At 45.2% G+C, this 20,529-nt stretch overlaps 1 protein-coding gene across 1 annotated transcript in view; it reads right to left on the reverse strand.

Annotated features, from left to right (window-relative positions):
• Positions 1–579: 579 nt before the first annotated feature.
• Positions 580–20,529, reverse strand: part of LOC126427130 (protein twist-like) — a 191,073-nt gene continuing 171,123 nt past the window's right edge. Inside the window, exon 7 of the mRNA XM_050089355.1 lies at positions 580–1,006. The gene's annotated coding sequence lies outside the window, so the exon portion shown is untranslated. The remainder of the gene's footprint in view (positions 1,007–20,529) is intronic.

The following is a 20,529-nucleotide window of genomic DNA, read 5'->3' on the forward strand; positions in this document are numbered from 1 at the left end:
CCTAGCGTCCAACATCACTGCCTTGTCTGGTTTCGGCTGTAAGGAAGAATAGGCTGCCATTCCTCCACAGACATTTACTGAAAGTGTCCCCAGCATAGCTGAAGCCATCATAAAGGCGAAAGGCCGACACAGCCTATATTATTGTCCACTGACTGGTGTCTGGGCCAACGGCCTTGCCGCAGTGGTAACACCGGTTCCCGTCAAATCACCGAAGTTACTCGCTGTCGGGCTCGGCTAGCACTTGGATGGGAGACCATCCAGGTCTGCCGGGCGCTGTTGGCAAGCGGGGTGTACTCAGTCCTTGTGAGGCAAACTGAGGAGATACTTGACTGAGAAGCAGCGGTTCCTGTCACGTAGAGTGACAACAGCTGGGAGGGTGGTGTGCTGACCACACGTCCCTCAGTGTCGTCTAAGGGCTCAGGATGACATGGCGGCCGGTCGGTACCGTTGGGCCTTCAAGACATGTTCAAATGGTATTTGACTTTTTTTAATAGGTGTCTGGATTCTTTTGATCAGGTACTCTATGCAGAGGAACAGAAGAGGAAGAAAGGCAATTGGAAAAAAAAGTCAAGAAAGGGCTACACTATTCCGTCACATTTTATTGTCAGACACAGCTGATGGTCTACAAAATTACAGAAGAAATAATAGATCACAAGTTCAGAAGTCGTTTCTTACTCGCTACGTGGAATTCTCTCGTATATTACTCTCTACATAACACTAAGAGCGTTACAAGTAAGTGTTGCTCATCTCCGTATACGACACAAGAAATTAAGTACAGAAACGTTTGATTATAAGTACTGTTCTCACATGAATACTATGGCAAGATGTCCCTACAGACGACACTCTTTCAAATTATTCCTTATAAAAATAAATGTTGTGTAAAAATATATTTATGTATATGTATATAGCCTCTAATAAAAGTGATATCACGTAAGTACGATTGGAAAGCGCTTTGGATGTCCGCAACCAGATGGAGCGAGCTGCGATGCTAACACGCCGGACCGTTCTGAAACAGAAGAAAACAGAAATATTTGTTACAATTATTGTATAACTTTCAGTGAACCGTGGTTCCTTATGAGACACTGCAATAATTAGTTTATCAACTGTTGCAACTTTACGTTATCTAGTTACATTTATTCTTTTGCAAGGACATCTACTATTAACAGAAAAAATTGAGTACATAGAAAGAGATAATTAGTTTAAATTATTAATTTTTTGTGGTGTTTTAATACAGTCTACAGAAGTTGCAGGAGAGCTTCTGTGAAGTTTGGAAAGTAGGAGACGAGATACTGGCAAAAGTACAGCTGTGAGGACGTGGCGTGAGTCGTGCTTGGGTAGCTCGGTTGGTAGAGCACTTGCCCGCGAAAGGCGAAGGTCCCGAGATCGAGTCTCGGTCTAGCACACATTTTTAGACTGCCAGGAAGTTTCATATCAGCGCACACTCCGCTGCAGAATGAAAATCTCATGCTGGAGACAATATGTTATATTTCAAGCAAAAATTCAAGAAAAGGAATTACTTTATTTTCGATGTTACAATCGTTTTGTCCTAGCTCTGAATGTACAGTTAAGATCGTTTTTTTCAGAAACACGTGAAATTACGAATTATCTGGCACGTTTAAAATTTGTGTTATTATTTACGCAATCTAGTACTGTTTATTATGTTTATTTCTGGATTCATTTGTGAAATAATAATCGAACCTAATATAAATTCATTTATCAAGAAAAATTGTAAACCTTTTGGAATATTATTATTTCCGCTGAGTGAAAGAGTAATGAGCATGCCTCTGACGTGATCGGACGTATTTTTATATTTTGGACGAACAATGTAATTTCGGCTTTGTTAATGTGAAAATTCAAAAGACCGTATGGTACACTATAGTATACAATATATATTAAAGTAACAACAAAAATTCTGCAACAACAATCTTCAAATTTATTTAGATCAGTTCAACCATGAAGACCTAAAACGTGAGAATCTCAGCGTCAAGAAACAGACCCCTAAAAAAGTGGTTCAAATGGCTCTGAGCACTATGGGACTTAATATCTGAGGTCATCAGTTCCCTATACTTACGACTACTTAAACCTAACTAACCTAAGGACATCACACACATCAATGGCCGAGGCAGGATTAGAACCTGCGACCATAGCAGCAGCGCGGTTCCAGAATGAAGCGCCTAGAAACGCTCGGCCACAGCGGGCGGCTCAGACACGTAGACAAGAAGAAATGCAACCAACGCTACACGAAAAGCTAAGTAAACTAGAAAGTTTACTGTAATTTTCGCTCCTGGAATTAGTAAGAAGGGGGGAGATTACAACAGACAGCAGTAGCGACACACTCAACCAGCGAACACTTTCACCAACACCCGCCGCAGACAACCGTACAAGACACCCAGAATAATTAAACTGTATCAGAATAAACAGTGTATGCATTCAACCCTGTCAATCTCCTCTAGCGTAAATATAAAGAGCAGACTTATCCACCCCTGCTCATTATAGTGCTGTTGGGATTTAACATCAGTGACTGAACACTTAGTATAGAAGGAATGTAACAGGTAAAATTCAAGACACATAATATGCGAATAGAAGGTTAATTGATGATCCCAAGAAATAACATACCTTACACTCACACACCACTGCGCTTTCCACAATGCACGTAATAATTATAATGTTTCTGTAAATAGTGGCCGGCCGCTGTGGCCGAGCGGTTCTAGGCGCTTCAGTCCGGAACCGCGCTGCCGCTACGGTCGCGTGGATGTGTGTGATGTCCTTTGGTTAGTTAGGATTAAGTGGTTGTAAGTCTAGGGGACTGATGACCTCAGATGTTAAGTCCCATAGTGTTTAGAGCCATTTTTGTAAATAGTTTAGAAATATTAATGTGTAAATTGAACTGCAGTGAACCGGGACTGCAAGATTCAAAGTAGTTCCGTGGCTTTCAGACCAGGCTGGTTCAGATAGAGTAACATTTCTCTCTCTCTCTTTCTGTCCAAGTCTTTCCTATGATCTATTATCATATCTTCCTAAAATTTGAAACTGTTTTGTGTTTTTCTTTTAATTTATAATATACTTTTAATATACCATTACTTCCATTGTAATTGTTGACAACAGTAATTGCTGTTTGTAATATGGAAAACGTTTAGTAATCTACAAGATAAACTGTAAAATGAATGGCGTGTTATAAGATGTAAGGCAGAAGGTCTATAAATGAACAATTAATCAAATTCAGATTCAAAAAGTCAACGTTCTCCTGTCCAACCCATCCTGCTGTCGATGCTTCTCTGCTGACAACACAGTAGTCTCCGCCTCCTTTTACACTGGCGGGTCCGCCTCTAGTGACGTCTGGTGGTCAATTTCGCATTACGTAGAGCTGTCCGGAAACTTTTGATCAGGTAGTGCCTCATCTGTTTCGAGTTATGACGTTGTAACGTGGAGTTTTGTCGAAAATGCCATTCAAATGCCGAGGATTAACCCGTGACTGGGAGAGACTGTGTGTGCTTCTGTGTGTGCATGTGTGTGTGTGTGTGTGTGTGTGTGTGTGTGTGAGTGAGAGAGAGAGAGAGAAAGAGAGAGGGGGGGGGGGCAGAAGGGAGGTTGCACGGTGCGAGCGTAGACCGTCGTGAAGGAAGTCACTTCTACAGAAGACACAGTAGGGAAACGGGAGGAGAGGAAATTTGAGCACGCAGAGACGGAACAGAGGGCAGAAGACGTAGAAAGACTGCCGACTTGAAAGAGTTCCACCTCGGGCTGTCTGGAAACGGGACACTCCCACACACCCACGTGATCACACACACACACACACACACACACACACACACACACTCGCAATGGTGTTTCCCTGATCTGGTGAGCATATACGGGGAACGAGAGAAACATTAAAGCTTAAATCGTCTCGATTCTGGCAAACTATGTTGCAACTTCTGTGTTGTCCTTACGCAGCCTATATGCCACCTCTAACTTTTTATTTAGCTCTGAGAATTAACTAAACGTTCTGTGCCTGATTGTGGCGTATGACACATGTTTTTAGCGTGCCACTTCTTTTCGTTTCTCCGTGTTCCCAGTAGGTTTTGGGACCTGCTGCAAAGAAGCGTCAGCATGACTCAGAGAAAGAGAAATAAAGGTAATTTCAACACTTGCTTCTACGTCTGCATGACTACTCCGCAATTCACAGTTAAGTGCACTTTATCACTTTCACGCTGTCTGTATGGTTCTACCGTTCCACTCCTCAACCACGAGCGGGGGGGGGGGGGGGGGGGGGGGGCGGGGGGCACGTGGGGGGACGAACACTTAAATGCTTCAGCGCGAGGTCCTATTTCTCTTATTTTATTATGATGATTGTTTATTCCCATGTAGGTGTGCATAAAGAGAATATTTTCACATTCGGAGGAGAAAGTTAGTGATTGAAATTTCGTGACAAGCTCTCCCCGCAACGAGAAAGGCCTTTGTTTTAATGCTCCCAACCCAACTTGCGCATCATATCCGTGACACTCTCTCCACTATTTCGTATTAGACAAAACGAGTTGCCCTTCTTTGATGTCCTCCGTCACTGATGTCTCATGCGGATCCCATACCGTGTAGCTATACTACAGCAGCGGACGGACAAGCGTAGTGCAGACAGTTTCTTTAGGGCATTTGTTGCGTCTTCTAAATGTTCTGCCAGTGAATCGCAATCTTTGGTACGCCTTCTCCACAAAATCTTTTAGTCTTGTTTCCAATTTAAGCTGGCCGGAGTGGCCGCGCGGCTCTAGGCCCTACAGTCCGGAGCCGAGCGACCGCTACGGTCTCAGGTTCGAATCCTGCCTCGGGCATGCATGTGTGTGATGTCCTTAGGTTAGTTAGGTTTAAGTAGTTCTAAGTTCTAGGGGACTGATGACCTTAGAAGTTAAGTCCCATAGTGTTCAGACCCATTTGAACCATTTTAGAACCTGTATCCGTGATTCGCAGGTTATTGTGTGAGAAGAGGGCAAGCTGAGTTTCGCATGAGCGATGCTTCCTAAATCTAGGCGACTGATGACCTCAGAAGTTAAGTCGGATAGTGCTCAGAGCCATTTTTCCAATTTAAGTTGTTCGTAATTGTAATTCCTAGGTAATTAGTTAAATTTACGGCATTTACATTTGATTGATTCATTGTGTAACGGACGTTTAACGGATTCCTTGTAGCACTCATGTGGTTCACCCCACACTTTTCATTATTTAGGGTCAATTGCCAATTTTCACACCATACAGATATTTTTTCTGAATTTTTGCAGTTTATTTCTGATGTAAAAAATGTAAGTGTCGTGTGACTAGGGCCTCCCGTTGGGTAGATCGTTCGCCGGGTGCAGGTCTTTCGATGTGACGCCACTTCGGCGATGGGGATGAAATGATGATGATAAGGACGGCACAACATCCGGTCCCTGAGCGGAGAAAATCTGTGACCCCGCCGGGAATCGAGCTCGGGGCCTCAGGATTGATATTCTGTCACGCTGACCGCTCAACTACCGGGGGCCGTACATTTCTGATGACTTGACTAGACGATAAATGACATCATCTGCAAACAAACTAAGACGGCTGCTCAAATTGTCTCCTAAATCGTTTATATAAATACGGAACAGCAGAAGGCCTATAATACTACCTTGGGGAACGCCAGAAATGACTTTTGTTCGATGACTTTCCATCAGTTACTACGAACTGTGACCTCTCTGAGAGGAAATTACGGATCCAGTCACACAGCTGACACGATATTCCATAAGCACGCAGTTCCAGTCCAAGCCGCTTGTGTGATACAATGCTGAAAGTCTGCTGGAAATCTAGAAATACCGAATCAATTTGAAATCCTTTACATGATTGTTTTTCTTACTTCTGTGCATTAACTTACATTTAAAGCAAACTGCCATTCATCACATAGCAAACAGAAATTCTACCAGACTCCTGCTAAAGTCACTTTCCTACATAACTACGTCATCAGCAAACAGCCTCAGATTGCTGCCCAGCGTGCCGGCAAATCATTTATGTATACAGAGAACAACAGCACCCTATCACACGTCCCTAGGACACTCCTGACGACACCCTTGTCTCTCAGTAGTCAGTCTTCCGACGGGGTTGATACGACCCGATACGAATTCCTCTACTGTGCCAACCTTTTCATCTCAGAGTAGCACTTGCAGTCTACATCCTCAATTATTTGCCGATTGTATTCCAATCTCTGTCTTCCTCTACAGTTTTTGCCTTCTACAGCTCCCTTTAGTACCATGAAACTCATTCCCTCATGTCTTAGCAGATGTCCTATCATCCTGTCCCTTCTCCTTATCAGTGTTTTCCACATATTCCTTTCCTCTCCGATTCTGCGTAGAACCTCCTCATTCCTTACCTTATCAGTCCACCTAATTTTCAACATTCGTCTATAGCACCACATCTCAAATGCTTCGATTCTCTTCTGTTCCGGTTTTCCCACAGTCCATGTTTCACTACCATACAATGCTGTGCTCCAGACATACATTCTCAGAAATTTCTTCCTGAAATTAAGGTCTATGTATGACACTAGTGGACTTCTTTTGGTCTGCAATGCCCTTTTTGCCAGTGCGAGTCTGATTTTGATGTCCTCCTTGCTCCGTCCGTCATTGGTTATTTTACTGCCTAGGTAGTAGAATTCCCCAAACTTCATCTACTTCGTGACCATCAATCCCGATGTTATGACTCTCGCTGTTCTCATTTCTGCTACTTCCCATTACTATTTATGAAGTCTTATAGTCATTGCCATATCTAGTAACCTATTCCGTACGCTCGGCTTCGTTGACAGTTTCCAGTGGGGCACTCTGTCAAATGCGATCGGGAAATCTAGAAGTATGGAATGTACCAATCAAATGGCTCTGAGCACTATGGGACTTAACATCTATGGTCATCAGTCCCCTAGAACTTAGAACTACTTAAACCTAACTAACCCAAGCACATCACACAACACCCAGTCATTACGAGGCAGAGAAAATCCCTGACCCCGCCGGGAATCGAACCCGGGAACCCGGGCGTGGGAAGCGAGAACGCTACCGCACGACTACGAGCTGCGGACTGTGGAATGTACCTGTTGACCTCTATCCGTAGCCGGCCGGAGTGGCCGAGCGGTTCTAGGCGCTACAGTCTGGAACCGCGCGACCGCTACGTTCGCAGGTTCGAATCCTGCCTCGGGCATGGATGTGTGTGATGTCCTTAGGTTAGGTAGGTTTAAGTAGTTCTAAGTTCTAGGGGACTGATGACCTTAGAAGTTAAGTCCCATAGTGTTCAGACCCATTTGAACCATTTTAGAACCTGTATCCGTGATTCGCAGGTTATTGTGTGAGAAGAGGGCAAGCTGAGTTTCGCATGAGGGATGCTTCCTAAATCCGTGATGATTTTTGGACAGAAGCTTTCCTGTCTCGAGGAAATTTTTCGTGTTCGAATTTAGAATATGCTCGAGAATTCTATAGCAAACCGAATTGACAATTTTGGTCCGTAATTCTGCAGGATCGTTATTTTACCCTTATACAGCAGTAACCTGGACATTTTTCCAGTCTCCTGGAGCTTTGCACTGAGGGAGAGGTTCGCGATAAATGTAAGCTAAGCAAGGAGCCAATGCTGCAAACAGAAAATACAAAACCGAAGTGGGTTTCCATCTGGAGAATTACTTGATTCAAACTTTTTCAGTTTCTTTTTAGCGCCAGGGCAACTCATTTCTGTGTCCTCCATACCACAGATTGTGCGACAGTCTCACAAAGCCATGTCTGTATGATCCTTTGCTTGAATCATTTTCTTAAGCGCGAATTTTAAAACTTCAACTTTCATTTTGCTGTCTTCCATAGTCACACCAGACTTGCCGACGAGTGACGAACAGAAGCCTTTGAACTGCATAGCTTTTTATGTCCGGGTTCTCCACCTACTCTTTCACTAAGGTACAACGGCTGTTCGGAAAGTATTCAGAAGTATCAAAACCGAAATTGAAACCACAGTGAAAATACGATATAGCTTAGCATGGGTGTGTTGGGCAATGTCTCTCGTACGGTTGCCACTCCTGTCACGTCTCTCTTTAAGTTCTGAGCGCACAGTGAACACATAAAGATGCCTAGAAAACAGCGTATCACGCCTGATATGTGCACCTGCCGAGAGATTTCGCCTGATTTCATACAACCCCGCATGATGTACCTGTCATGCATTTCCTTCCTCATGACAGTTCTCGGCCGCACACTCTAGGGCCATTGGTGATGCTCCTGCAGGGTTTTTGATGGGAAGTATTTGATCACCCGCCATACAGTCCAGACTTGGTTCCCTTTGATTTCATCTCTGCTCACGTGAACCACTGTCTATGGAGTCAACATTTTGGCACAGACGGCAAGCTACAAAGTACACTACTACGACAAATGTCTAGTCAGAGTGACGACTATGTAGAGAGATACCTGGAAGGTGTAGCTAACTGCTGCAAACAAATCGTTATGATTTTTTTTTTTTTTTTCACTGTGTTTTCCATTTCGCGACCGATCTTACCTTTCTTTGGGAATAGGCCATGTATGATGGTAGAAGTTGTATCGCATCTAGCATTTTATAGACGCACGAATTTCTACTAACTTTTTCCCGTCAACATCACAGTCTAATAAATACAATCGCGACACTCTACTGTGAAACTTGTTACCATTTGACTGCTGGACCGACAGTAGCGCTCCAAGCGGTGAGAAAGCAGACAGTCACACGTGTAGAAGGATATGTTTTATTTGTTTCTATGATTAAGTAACGAAATAATTTCAAAAAAGCTGTGAGGACGGGTCGTGAATCATGCTTGGGTAGCTCAGTCGGTAGAGCGCGTGCCCATGAAAGGCAGGGATCCCGAGTTGGTGTTTCAGTCCGGCACACAGTTTTAATCTGCCAGGAAGTTTCATATGAACGCACACTCCGCTGCAGAGTGAAAATTTGATTCTGGAGCGATATAATAGTTCTATTTAGCGTCACACTCATTACTAAATTACTGAAATTATACTGAAATAAATCTAAAAACAGCCGAATTTCACTGATTCAATGCAATAAGCTGCAACTTGTACACGAAGAAATAGCTTAGCATTTATGAATAATTGCAGCTTATTTCGCCGACAACAAGAGAATATAAATACATACTTCACGGACAAGAAGCATATATTTCTGTTGCTCTCCGTTCTTATTGCGATAGGCATTTCCGTTGACACGTAAAAATATTTTATGGAGACTCGATTCCACTTTCTCACACACAAATACTTTTGTAAATGTAATTACTTTTGCTTCGAACGCGAGTATGTCGAAAATTCGTCCCGTTTGCGCCTCAAATGTAGCACGAACAGTGGAAATGGTTTCTTCCCTGCTGCGAATCATTTTTCGACGTTTTATTCTGACATTTGTGAGGTATTTCCTTCAGCTACATGTCCAGTGGCTTAAATGGTACGCTAAATAATATAAGTATTACCTACCATACCAGTTTACTACGTTCCACATTCACAGATTTGGCTGTAAGTGTAGCGAACAAAACTTTGGATTGTTGTGCAGATCTAAGAAGTCTAAGAAGTTGTTTACTGGCAATTTTTTGTTATTGAAGGAGAATGACATTCTTCGATAAGTATACGTTCGTTGCAAGAGAACCGTAAAGAAACAGTCCTGCAATCTATAGTTTCATACCTCCCAGGGTGCTTAAGAAACTAAAGAATGAGAAACGAGATGCCATTTTCTAGTTACACTCTGTGATCAAAAGTATCCGGTCAACCCCCAAAAACACACGTTTTTCATATTAGGTGCATTGTACTGCCACCTACTGCCAGGTACTCCATATCAGCGACCTCAGTAGTCATTAGACATCGCGCGACAGCAGAATGGGGCGCTCTGCAGAACTCACGGACTTCGAGCGTGGTCAGGTGATTGGGTGTCACTTGTGTCATACGTCTGTACGCGAGATTTCCACACTCCTAAACATCCCTAGCTCCACTGTTTCAGATGTGATAGTGAAGTGGAAACGTGAAGGGACACGTACAGCACAAAAGCGTACAGGCCGACCTCGTCTGTTGACTGACAGAGACCGCCGACAGTTGAAGAGGCTCGTAATGTGTAATAGGCAGACATCTATCCGGACTATCACATAGGAATTCCAAACTGCATCAGGATGCACTGCAAGTACTATGACAGTTAGGCGGGAGGTGAGAAAACTTGGATTCCATGGTCGAGCGGCTGCTCATAAGCCACACATCACGCCGGTAAATGCCAAACGACGCTTCGCTCGGTGTAAACAGCGTAAACATTGGACGACTGAACAGTGGAAAAACGTTGTGTGGAGTGACGAATCACGGTACGCAATGTGGCTATCAGATGGCAGGGTGTGGGTATGGCGAATGCCCCGTGAACGTCATCTGCCAGCGTGTGTAGTGCCAGCAGTAAAATTCGGAGGCGGCGGTGTTACGGTGTGATCGTGTTTTTCATGGAGGGGGGGCTTGCACCCCTTGTTGTTTTGCGTGGCACTATCACAGCACATGCATACATTGTTGTTTTAAGCACCTTCTTGCTTCCCACTGTCGCAGAGCTGTGCATCTTTCAACTCGATCCAGCACCTGTTCACAATGCACGGCCTGTGGCGGAGTGGTTACACGAGGATAGCATTCGTGTAATGGACTGGCCTGCACAGAGTCTTGACCTGAATCCTATAGAACACCTTTTGGATGTTTCGGAACGCCGACTTCGTGCCAGGCCTCACCGACTGACATCGATACCTCTCCTCAGTGCAGCACTCCGTGAAGAATGGGCCGCCATTCCCCGAGAAACCTCCCAGGGCCTGATTGGACGTATACCTGCGAGAGGCTAAGGCCAACACTATACTGAATTCCAGGATTACCGATGGAGGGCGCCACGAACTTGTCATTTTCAGCCAGGTGTCCGGATACTTTTGATCACATAGTGTACGTTACGAGAGAATCGCAAAGAAACAGTCCTGTAATCTACAGTTCCATACCTTTCAGGGTGCTTAAGAACCTAAAGAATGACAAATTCAGTGTCAGTTTTTAGTTACTGTTGATTTTTGTGGCACTTCACACGCTATCTATTGTAAACACTATTTTATAGATCAGTATAAACAATAGTATTGGCACTCGTCTGATATCGTATTGAGAAGTATCGCTTGCTGGTCGCTTGGCGCGCTGCTGTCGCAGTGGGTAACGAAGTTGAGATGGAGTGCCGCGACTGTTATTTTAGAATGTGGTCGACAGCCACGGGCGCTTGTCTGTACCGACAATGCAACAATATGTTTCCTGAACCTTCCCCGAATTTTGTCCTTTCGAGCGGCCTCAATAATGTTTTGAATATCAAGGAGGCTAATGTAAATATCTCGCATTTACGAGTGCGTGGAATGTGAGAGAGACGCGGATCTAGTTTCCCAGCCAGCCGCTGACGTCACGCTAGCGGCATGCTCCCGGGCCGTATCGTGATGATGTGTCACTCCGGCAGAAACGCCCGCTCATTTTTCTACAAATCCTGACGCAGGAGGGGATAAGCCTTCAGCCGCTGACCTAGTGCTCGCGAGAAACTCAGCCTCTTTCGGGGGAAAACGGAGAAGCCGGCGAAGAGGATCAACGATGATTCATTACTGGACAAAGGGCCTTGTGTGAGAGTCATCAGCGACCTCTAGTGGCTAGCCACGTGTGTGTGCCCATATTTCCAACCTAGAGCTTGTCATAAGCACGCACGAGTCTTTTGGCACCAACTGCATGCAACTACACTACTGGCCATTGAAATTGCTACACAACGAAGATGACCTGCTACAGACGCGAAATTTAACCGGCAGGAAGAAGATGCTGTGATATGCAAATGATTAGCTTCTCAGAGCATTCACACAAGGTTGGCGCCGGTGACGACACCTACAACGTGCTGACATGAGGAAAGTTTCCAACCGATTTCTCATACACAAACAGCAGTTGACCGGCGTTGTCTGGTGAAACGTTGTTGTGATGCCTCGTGTAAGGAGGAGAAATGCGTACCATCACGTTTCCGACTTTGATGCAGGTCGAATTGTAGCCTATCGCGATTGCGGTTTATCGTATCACGACATTGCTGCTCGCGTTGGTCGAGATCCAATGACTGTTAGCAGAATATGGTATCGATGGGTTCAGGAGGGTAATAAGGAACGCCGTGCTGGATCCCAACGGCCTCGTATCACTAGCAGTTGAGATGACAGGCATCTTTTCGCACGGCTGTAACGGATCGTGCAGCCACCGCTCGATCCCTGAGTCAACAGATGGGGACGTTTGCAAGACGACAACCATCTGCACGAACAGTTCAACGACGTTTGCAGCAACATGGACTATCAGCTCGGAGACCATGGCTGCGATGGTGTACTCAACGACGAACCTGGGTGCACGAATGGCAAAACGTCATTTTTTCGGATGAATCCAGGTTCTGTTTACAGCATCACGATGGTCGCATCCGTGTTTGGCGACATCTCAGTGAACGCTCATTGGAAGCGTGTATTCGTCATCGTCATACTGGCGTATCACTCGGTGTGATGGTATGGGGTGCCATTGGTTACACGTCTCGGTCACCTCTTGTTCGTATTGACGGGACTTTGAACAGTGGACGTTACATTTCAGATGTGTTACGACCCGTGGCTCTACCCTTCATTCGATCCCTGCGAAACCCTACACTTCAGCGGGATAATGCACGACCGCATGTTGCAGGCCCTGTACGGGCCTTTCTCGATACAGAAAATGTTCGACTGCTGCCCTGGCCAGCACATTCTTCAGATCTCTCACCAATTGAAAACGTCTGGTCATTGGTGGCCGAGCAACTGGCTCGTCATAATACGCCAGTCACTACTCTTGATGAACTGTGATACCGTGTTGAAGCTGCATGGGCAGCTGTACCTGTACAAGCCATCCAAGCTCTGTTTGACTCAATGCCGAGGCGTATCAAGGCCGTTATTACGGCCAGAGATGGTTGTTCTGGGTGCTGATTTCTGACGATCTATGCACCCAAATTGCGTGAAAATGAAATCACATGTCAGTTGTAGTATAATATATTTGTCCAATGAATACCCGTTTATCATCTGCATTCCTTCTTGGTGTAGCAATTTTCATGGCCAGTAGTCTAAATTTTGGAACATCTCATCGCAAGAACTGATTTGTGTACGAGACAAAATTCAGTGCTGGAACGTGAACGTGGTGGATTTTTAACTGAATTTAATTTCGTTATTCTCTCGTAAATATGTTTAAAAGATATGACAAATATATTTTCTTGACTTGAATTTGTAGTAATTTAAAGGTAACTGTTATATTGGTGCAGGTGTATAACACAAATAAAACGTGTAGACTCAGTATTAATGCCATATAAACAAAATAACTCATCGTGACTGGTGTTATTGGCACTTAGAACCAGTCACGATGAGTTAACTAGGAAATACATAACTTGTTAAGAACGTTCTAGTTGTCCTACAAGAGAAATAACTGGTTCTAAGTGCCAAGTTACGTATTTCCTAGTTTTTCCCACTATTTTGTGCAGTGACGAGATGAGTAGGATATTTCTGTGGCATGTGAATGCATTCTCAGTTGTTCGGATAGAAATAACCTATCATAAACACCAACGACGGACTGTTTAATGCATTATGTGGCGTTCAGATGTTCAATTTGTCTGTCAATGAAGCCGCTGTCAACAGTCGAACTTATTTTTCTCGTTGAACTTGTGTTTCGACAGAGGCGATAAATGGGGCACGGATTTAGTGGAGGAGGCATTTTCCGAAAAACTCCCGGCAACAGGTATGTCTCATCGCAGTGTGGTCCGCCAACTTACTTAGAAATTTCCAGAGACACGCCCAGTCATAGACGCCGAACGAACTGGAAGACCACCTAAACCCTAAAGGAAGCAGAGTTGTTGGATATTTCTGAATCTATCCAGCAGAGCTCACCGAAATTATTGCGCAGGTTGATACAGGGAAAAAAAGGTACCTGGCTTCCAACCGCGGATAAAGCGGTTAGGAAAACACTGAAATTGTTTCTGTATAGACAGCAGGGGAAGAATTGAAAGATGCCGGCCATGAAAAGCGGTACCGTCGCTGCAAATGGTTCAACTGGCTCGCAGCACTATGGGACTTAACATCTGAGGTCATCAGTCGCCTGGCAACGGCCTTGTCGCAGTGGATACACCGGTCCCCGTCAGATGACCAAAGTTAAGCGCTGTCGGGCGTGGCCGGCACTTGGATGGGTGAACATCTGGGCCGCCATGCGCTGTTGCCATTTTTCGGGGTGCACTCAGCTTCGTGATGCCAGTTGAGGAGCTACTCGACCGAATAGTGGTGGCTCCGGTCACAGAAACCCATCGTAACGACCGGGACAGCGGTGTGCTGACAACACGCCCCACCTATCCGCATCCTCACATGAGGATGACATGGCGGTCGGATGGTCCCGATGGGCCACTTGTGGCCTGAAGATGGACTGTGCTGTGCTCACCAGTCCCTCAGAACTTACAGTTACTTAAACCTAACTAACCTAAGGACATCACACACAGCCATGCGTAGGGCAGGATTCGAACCTGCGACCGTAGCAACAGCGCGGTTCCGGACTGAAGCGCCTAGAACCGCTCGGCCACAGTGGCCGGCCGCTGCAAATGGTTTACATCTTTTATTGAGAGGTATACCAGTGATAAGAAGCCTCTGTGGTCGTCTTAAAACATAAAACACACGATTACTATCAACAGACAATCCTTGTGCTGTGCTTGAAACGCCGCTGCACGATCAGAAAGCTGGTGCTGGGTAGCGATATCCACAAGGCGCCTTATTGAAGTTGTACTGTCTGAAGAAACAATGAATAGTGAATGCTGCTATTTAATGATCCTCGATTTCATTAGCCAGCTAAGGAAGACGAAATATCTACTCATGTTTTGAACAGGTACAGCGTATTGCGGGACAGTTTTTTCGGGAACGTACCATCTCAGAAATCATATGGCTCTCTCGTTCTTAGGAGTTTGCATCACCAGACTTTATTCTTCGTTGAGCAGTAATCTCTGTAGTGTATTGCAATCGCCCAAGTACACTTTTCTGACTTGAAAACTGAAATAAGTGCGTACGTGAGAATTGCATCGCAGTCTGATCTGCACGAAGCGTTTTCGAACAAAAGGAGTGGCGAATTCTAATTTTTTTTCCCGCAGAAATGAACGTTAAACAAATTTTGAGTCTGCAGCTGAGTCGTACGTCCCAAGATATTTCACATGGGCACCTGGCCATCATCCTCAGTTGGGTCACTGAAGACTATTTTCGATGTTTCAGCTGCAGATGACTGACAGGTGCTCATTTGAGAAATATTGTGAGATGTACGAGTATTTAAAAAGGACCGGCTGCAAACCCAAAATTTGTTTGAGATGTTCAAGAGGTGTATGCTCGGGCTATGCAACTAAATGAAAAGCAGTTTGACGACATAAAAGTTTTCTGGGTATGGTACCGCGTCCTAATGTTCTACTGCTGGTGGAGAAAAACCGTTTCGGCCAAGGTTGCAGCGACCTTCTTCAGGGTATAATGGTCCAACAGCGTAAGTTTTATACATTATGATGCGGTACCCCCTGGTTGTTTTTGTGGTCTTCAGTCCTGAGACTGGTTTGATGCAGCTCTCCATGCTACTCTATCCTGTGCAAGCTTCTTCATCTCCCAGTACCTACTGCAGCCTATATCCTTCTGAATCTGCTTAGTGTATTCATCTCTTGGTCTCCCTCTACGATTTTTACCCTCCATGCTGCATTCCAGTACTAAATTGGTGATCCCTCGATGTCTCAGAACATGTTCTACCAACCTATCCCTTCTTCTAGTCAAGTTGTGCCACAAACTCCTCTTCTCCCCAATTCTATTCAATACCTCCTCATTAGTTATGTGATCTACCCATCTAATCTTCAGCATTCTTCTGTAGCACCAAATTTCGAAAGCTTCTATTCTCTTCTTGTCTAAGCTATTTATCGTCCACGTTTCACTTCCATACATGGCTACACTCCATACAAATACTTTCAGAAACGACTTGCTGACACTTAAATCTATACTCGATGTTAACAAATCTCTCTTATTCAGAAACGTTTCCTTGCCATTGCCAGTCTACATTTTATATCCTCTCCACTTCGGCCATCATCAGTTATTTTGCTCCCCAAATAGCAAATCTCCTTTACTACTTTAAGTGTCTCATTTTCTAATCTAATTCCCTCAGCATCACCCGACTTAGTTCGACTACATTCCACTATCCTCGTTTTGGTTTTGTTGATGTTCATCTGATACCCTCCTTTCAAGACACTGTCCATTCCGTTCAACTGCTCTTCCAAGTCCTTTGCTGTCTCTGACAGAATTACAATGTCATCGGGGAACCTCAAAGTTTTTATTTCTTCTCCATGGATTTTAATACCTACTCCGAACATTTATTTTTTGTTTCCTTTACTGCTTGCTCACTATACAGATTGAACAACATCGGGGAGAGGCTACAACCCTGTCTTACTCCCTTCCCAACCACTGCTCCCCTTTCATGTCCCTCGACTCTTATAACTGCCATCTGGTTTCTGTACAAATTGTAAATAGCCTTTCGCTCCCTGTATTTTACCCCTGCCACCTTTAGAATTTGAAAGAGAGTATTCCAGTCAACATTGTCAAAAGCTTTCTCTAAGTCTACAAATGGTAGAAATGTAAGTTTGCCTTTCCTTAATCTATTTTCTAAGGTAAGTCGTAGGGTTAGTATTGCCTCACGTGTTCCAACATTTCTGCGGAATCCAAACTGATCTTCCCCGAGGTCGGCTTCTCCAGTTTTTCTATTCGTCTGTAAAGAATTCGCGTTAGTATTTTGTAGCTGTGACTTATTAAACTGATTTTTCGGTAATTTTCACATCTGTCAGCACCTGCTTTCTTTGGGATTGGGATTATCATATTCTTCTTGAAGCCTGAGGGTATTTCCCCTGTCTCATAGATCTTGCTCACCAGATGGTAGAGTTTTGTCAGGACTGGCTCTCCCAAGGCTATCAGTAGTTCTAATGGAATGTTGTCTACTTCGGGGGCCTTGTTTCGACTCAGGTCTTTCAGTGTTCTGTCAAACTCTTCACGCAATATCATATCTCCCATTTCATCTTTATCTACATCCTCTTCCATTCCTATAATATTGTCCTCAAGTACATCGCCCTTGTATAGACCCTCTATATACTCCTTCCGCCTTTCCGCTTTCCCTTCTTTGCTTAGAACTGGGTTTCCATCTGAGCTCCTGATATTCATGCAAGTGGTTCTCCTTTCTCCAAAGATCTCTTCAATTTTCCTGTAGGCAGTATCTATCTTTCCCGTAGTGAGATAAGCCTCGACATCCTTACATTTGTCCTCTAGCCATCCCTCCTTAGCCATTTTGCACTTCCTACTTAGAAAAATTTTATGTCGACTGACTCCGGCCGCGGATCCCTACGCATTTATAGCAACGCAATTTGTTCATTGCCATACACGTTTCGCTTATTTTAGTTGTGAAGCATCTTCAGTGATCTGTAATAGATGTTTCTTTTTGCACATATAATAAATGTGCAGCGCGACAATTATGGAACGATATGAAATAAAATGGTCATAACTTGCGAACGGTTTGCGTTAGGACTTTCGAACTGCACTGCTGGGTGCGGAGCATGATGGAAATCAGTATGTGGATATGGTTTGGTTCAGCGACGAAGCCCACTTTCTTTCCGATGGGGGTTTGTTAATAAGCAAAACTGGTGCACTTGGTGGACCGAGAATCCACATTTCGAGATCGAGAAGTCTCTTCATCCTCAACAGGTGACTGTGTGGAGTGCAATATCCAGTCACAGAATAATCGGTGCGATATTCCTCGATGGCACGGTGAGTACCAAACAGTACGTGAAGGTTTTGGAAGAAGACTTCATCCCTATTATCCAAAGTGACTCTGACTTCGACAAGTGGTTCATTCAAGACGGAGCTCGACCCCATCGAAACAGGAGAGTGTTTGATGTTCTGAAGTAGCACTTTGGAGACAGCATACCGGCTCAGGGGTACCCAGAGGCCACTGGCATGGGCCTCGATTGGCCGCCATACTCTGCAGATCTGAACACATGCGATTTCCAGAATGAGATTTTCACTCTGCAGCGGAGTGTGCGCTGATATGAAACTTCCTGGCAGATTAAAACTGTGTGCCCGACCGAGACTCGAACTCGGGACCTTTGCCTTTCGCGGGCAAGTGCTCTACCAACTGAGCTACCGTAGCACGACTCACGCCCGGTCCTCACAGCTTTACTTCTGCCAGTAGGTCGTCTCCTACCTTCCAAACTTTACAGAAGCTCTCCTGCGAACCTTGCAGGACTAGCACTCCTGAAAGAAAGGATACTGCGGAGACATGGCTTAGGCACAGCCTGGGGGATGTTTCCAGAATGAGATTTTCACTCTGCAGCGGAGTGTGCGCTGATATGAAACTTCCTGGCAGATTAAAACTGTGTGCCCGACCGAGACTCGAACTCGGGACCTTTGCCTTTCGCGGGCAAGTGCTCTATCATCTCAGCTACCGTAGCACGAGTCACGCCCGGTCCTCACAGCTTTACTTCTGCCAGTAGGTCGTCTCCTACCTTCCAAACTTTACAGAAGCTCTCCTGCGAACCTTGCAGGACTAGCACTCCTGAAAGAAAGGATATTGCGGAGACATGGCTTAGGCACAGCCTGGGGGATGTTTCCAGGATGAGATTTTCACTCTGCAGCGGAGTGTGCGCTGATATGAAACTTCCTGGCAGATTAAAACTGTGTGCCCGACCGAGACTCGAACTCGGGACCTTTGCCTTTCGCGGGCAAGTGCTCTATCATCTCAGCTACCGTAGCACGAGTCACGCCCGGTCCTCACAGCTTTACTTCTGCCAGTAGGTCGTCTCCTACCTTCCAAACTTTACAGAAGCTCTCCTGCGAACCTTGCAGGACTAGCACTCCTGAAAGAAAGGATATTGCGGAGACATGGCTTAGGCACAGCCTGGGGGATGTTTCCAGGATGAGATTTTCACTCTGCAGCGGAGTGTGCGCTGATATGAAACTTCCTGGCAGATTAAAACTGTGTGCCCGACCGAGACTCGAACTCGGGACCTTTGCCTTTCGCGGGCAAGTGCTCTATCATCTGAGCTACCGTAGCACGAGTCACGCCCGGTCCTCACAGCTTTACTTCTGCCAGTAGGTCGTCTCCTACCTTCCAAACTTTACAGAAGCTCTCCTGCGAACCTTGCAGGACTAGCACTCCTGAAAGAAAGGATACTGCGGAGACATGGCTTAGGCACAGCCTGGGGGATGTTTCCAGAATGAGATTTTCACTCTGCAGCGGAGTGTGCGCTGATATGAAACTTCCTGGCAGATTAAAACTGTGTGCCCGACCGAGACTCGAACTCGGGACCTTTGCCTTTCGCGGGCAAGTGCTCTATCATCTCAGCTACCGTAGCACGAGTCACGCCCGGTCCTCACAGCTTTACTTCTGCCAGTAGGTCGTCTCCTACCTTCCAAACTTTACAGAAGCTCTCCTGCGAACCTTGCAGGACTAGCACTCCTGAAAGAAAGGATACTGCGGAGACATGGCTTAGGCACAGCCTGGGGGATGTTTCCAGGATGAGATTTTCACTCTGCAGCGGAGTGTGCGGTGATATGAAACTTCCTGGCAGATTAAAACTGTGTGCCTGTGAAGGTATCTCGCAAGGTCCCGAGTTCGAGTCTCGGTCGGGCACACAGTTTTAATCTGCCAGGAAGTTTCACATGCGATTTCTTTTTGTGGGGCTATATTGAGGACAAGGCGTACAGCAATAATCCTAAAACCACTGCTGAGCTGAAAACAGCCATCGACAGGTCATCGACAGCATCGATGTTGCGACACTTCAGCGGGTCATGCTGAGCTTCGCTATTCGTCTGCGCCACATCATGGCCGATGATGGCAGGCATATCGAACAAGTCATAACCTAAATACGAATATCTGTATCGATGTTTACATGTTGAATAAAATGTGTGCACTCCGTAGTTCGTAACTAACTCAGGTTTATTTCATGTAGTTCAATGATGTTCATCGTGTATTATGTGGTAGTTACAATACGTTGCTATGTTATACTTTGCAGTGTTTTTCTCGTGGCCGGCCGGTGTGGCCGAGCGGTTGTAGGCGCTTCAGTCCGGAATCGCGCGACCGCTACGGTCGCAGGTTCGAATCCTGCCTCGGGCGTGGATGTATGTAATGTGTGTGGAGTCCTTAGGTTAGTTAGGTTTAAGTGGTTCTTAGGGGTCTGATGACCTCAGATGTCAAGTCCCATAGCGCTCAGAGCCATTTGAACCATTTTTTCTCTTGTTTATCTAATTAGAATCAACTTTTGTAGCACAAATTTCCTGAGGTGAAATAATCGTTCGGTGTTACGATTTCCATCCCGTGTGTGTTGTCCTGGATACGTGTTCGTTAGTCTCCGTGTTCGAGCTGGCCAATTTCTGGCGTTCGTTCACCGACATTTGTTACGTCACTTACATCATTTGCACTTTACATTTTGGCGAAAGATACCTCCACTAATTTTGAACCAACTAAGGAACAACGGAAACCAGAA

This window comes from Schistocerca serialis, chromosome 11 (assembly GCF_023864345.2).
Source record: "Schistocerca serialis cubense isolate TAMUIC-IGC-003099 chromosome 11, iqSchSeri2.2, whole genome shotgun sequence".
In the NCBI taxonomy this organism is placed as follows: domain Eukaryota; kingdom Metazoa; phylum Arthropoda; class Insecta; order Orthoptera; family Acrididae; genus Schistocerca; species Schistocerca serialis.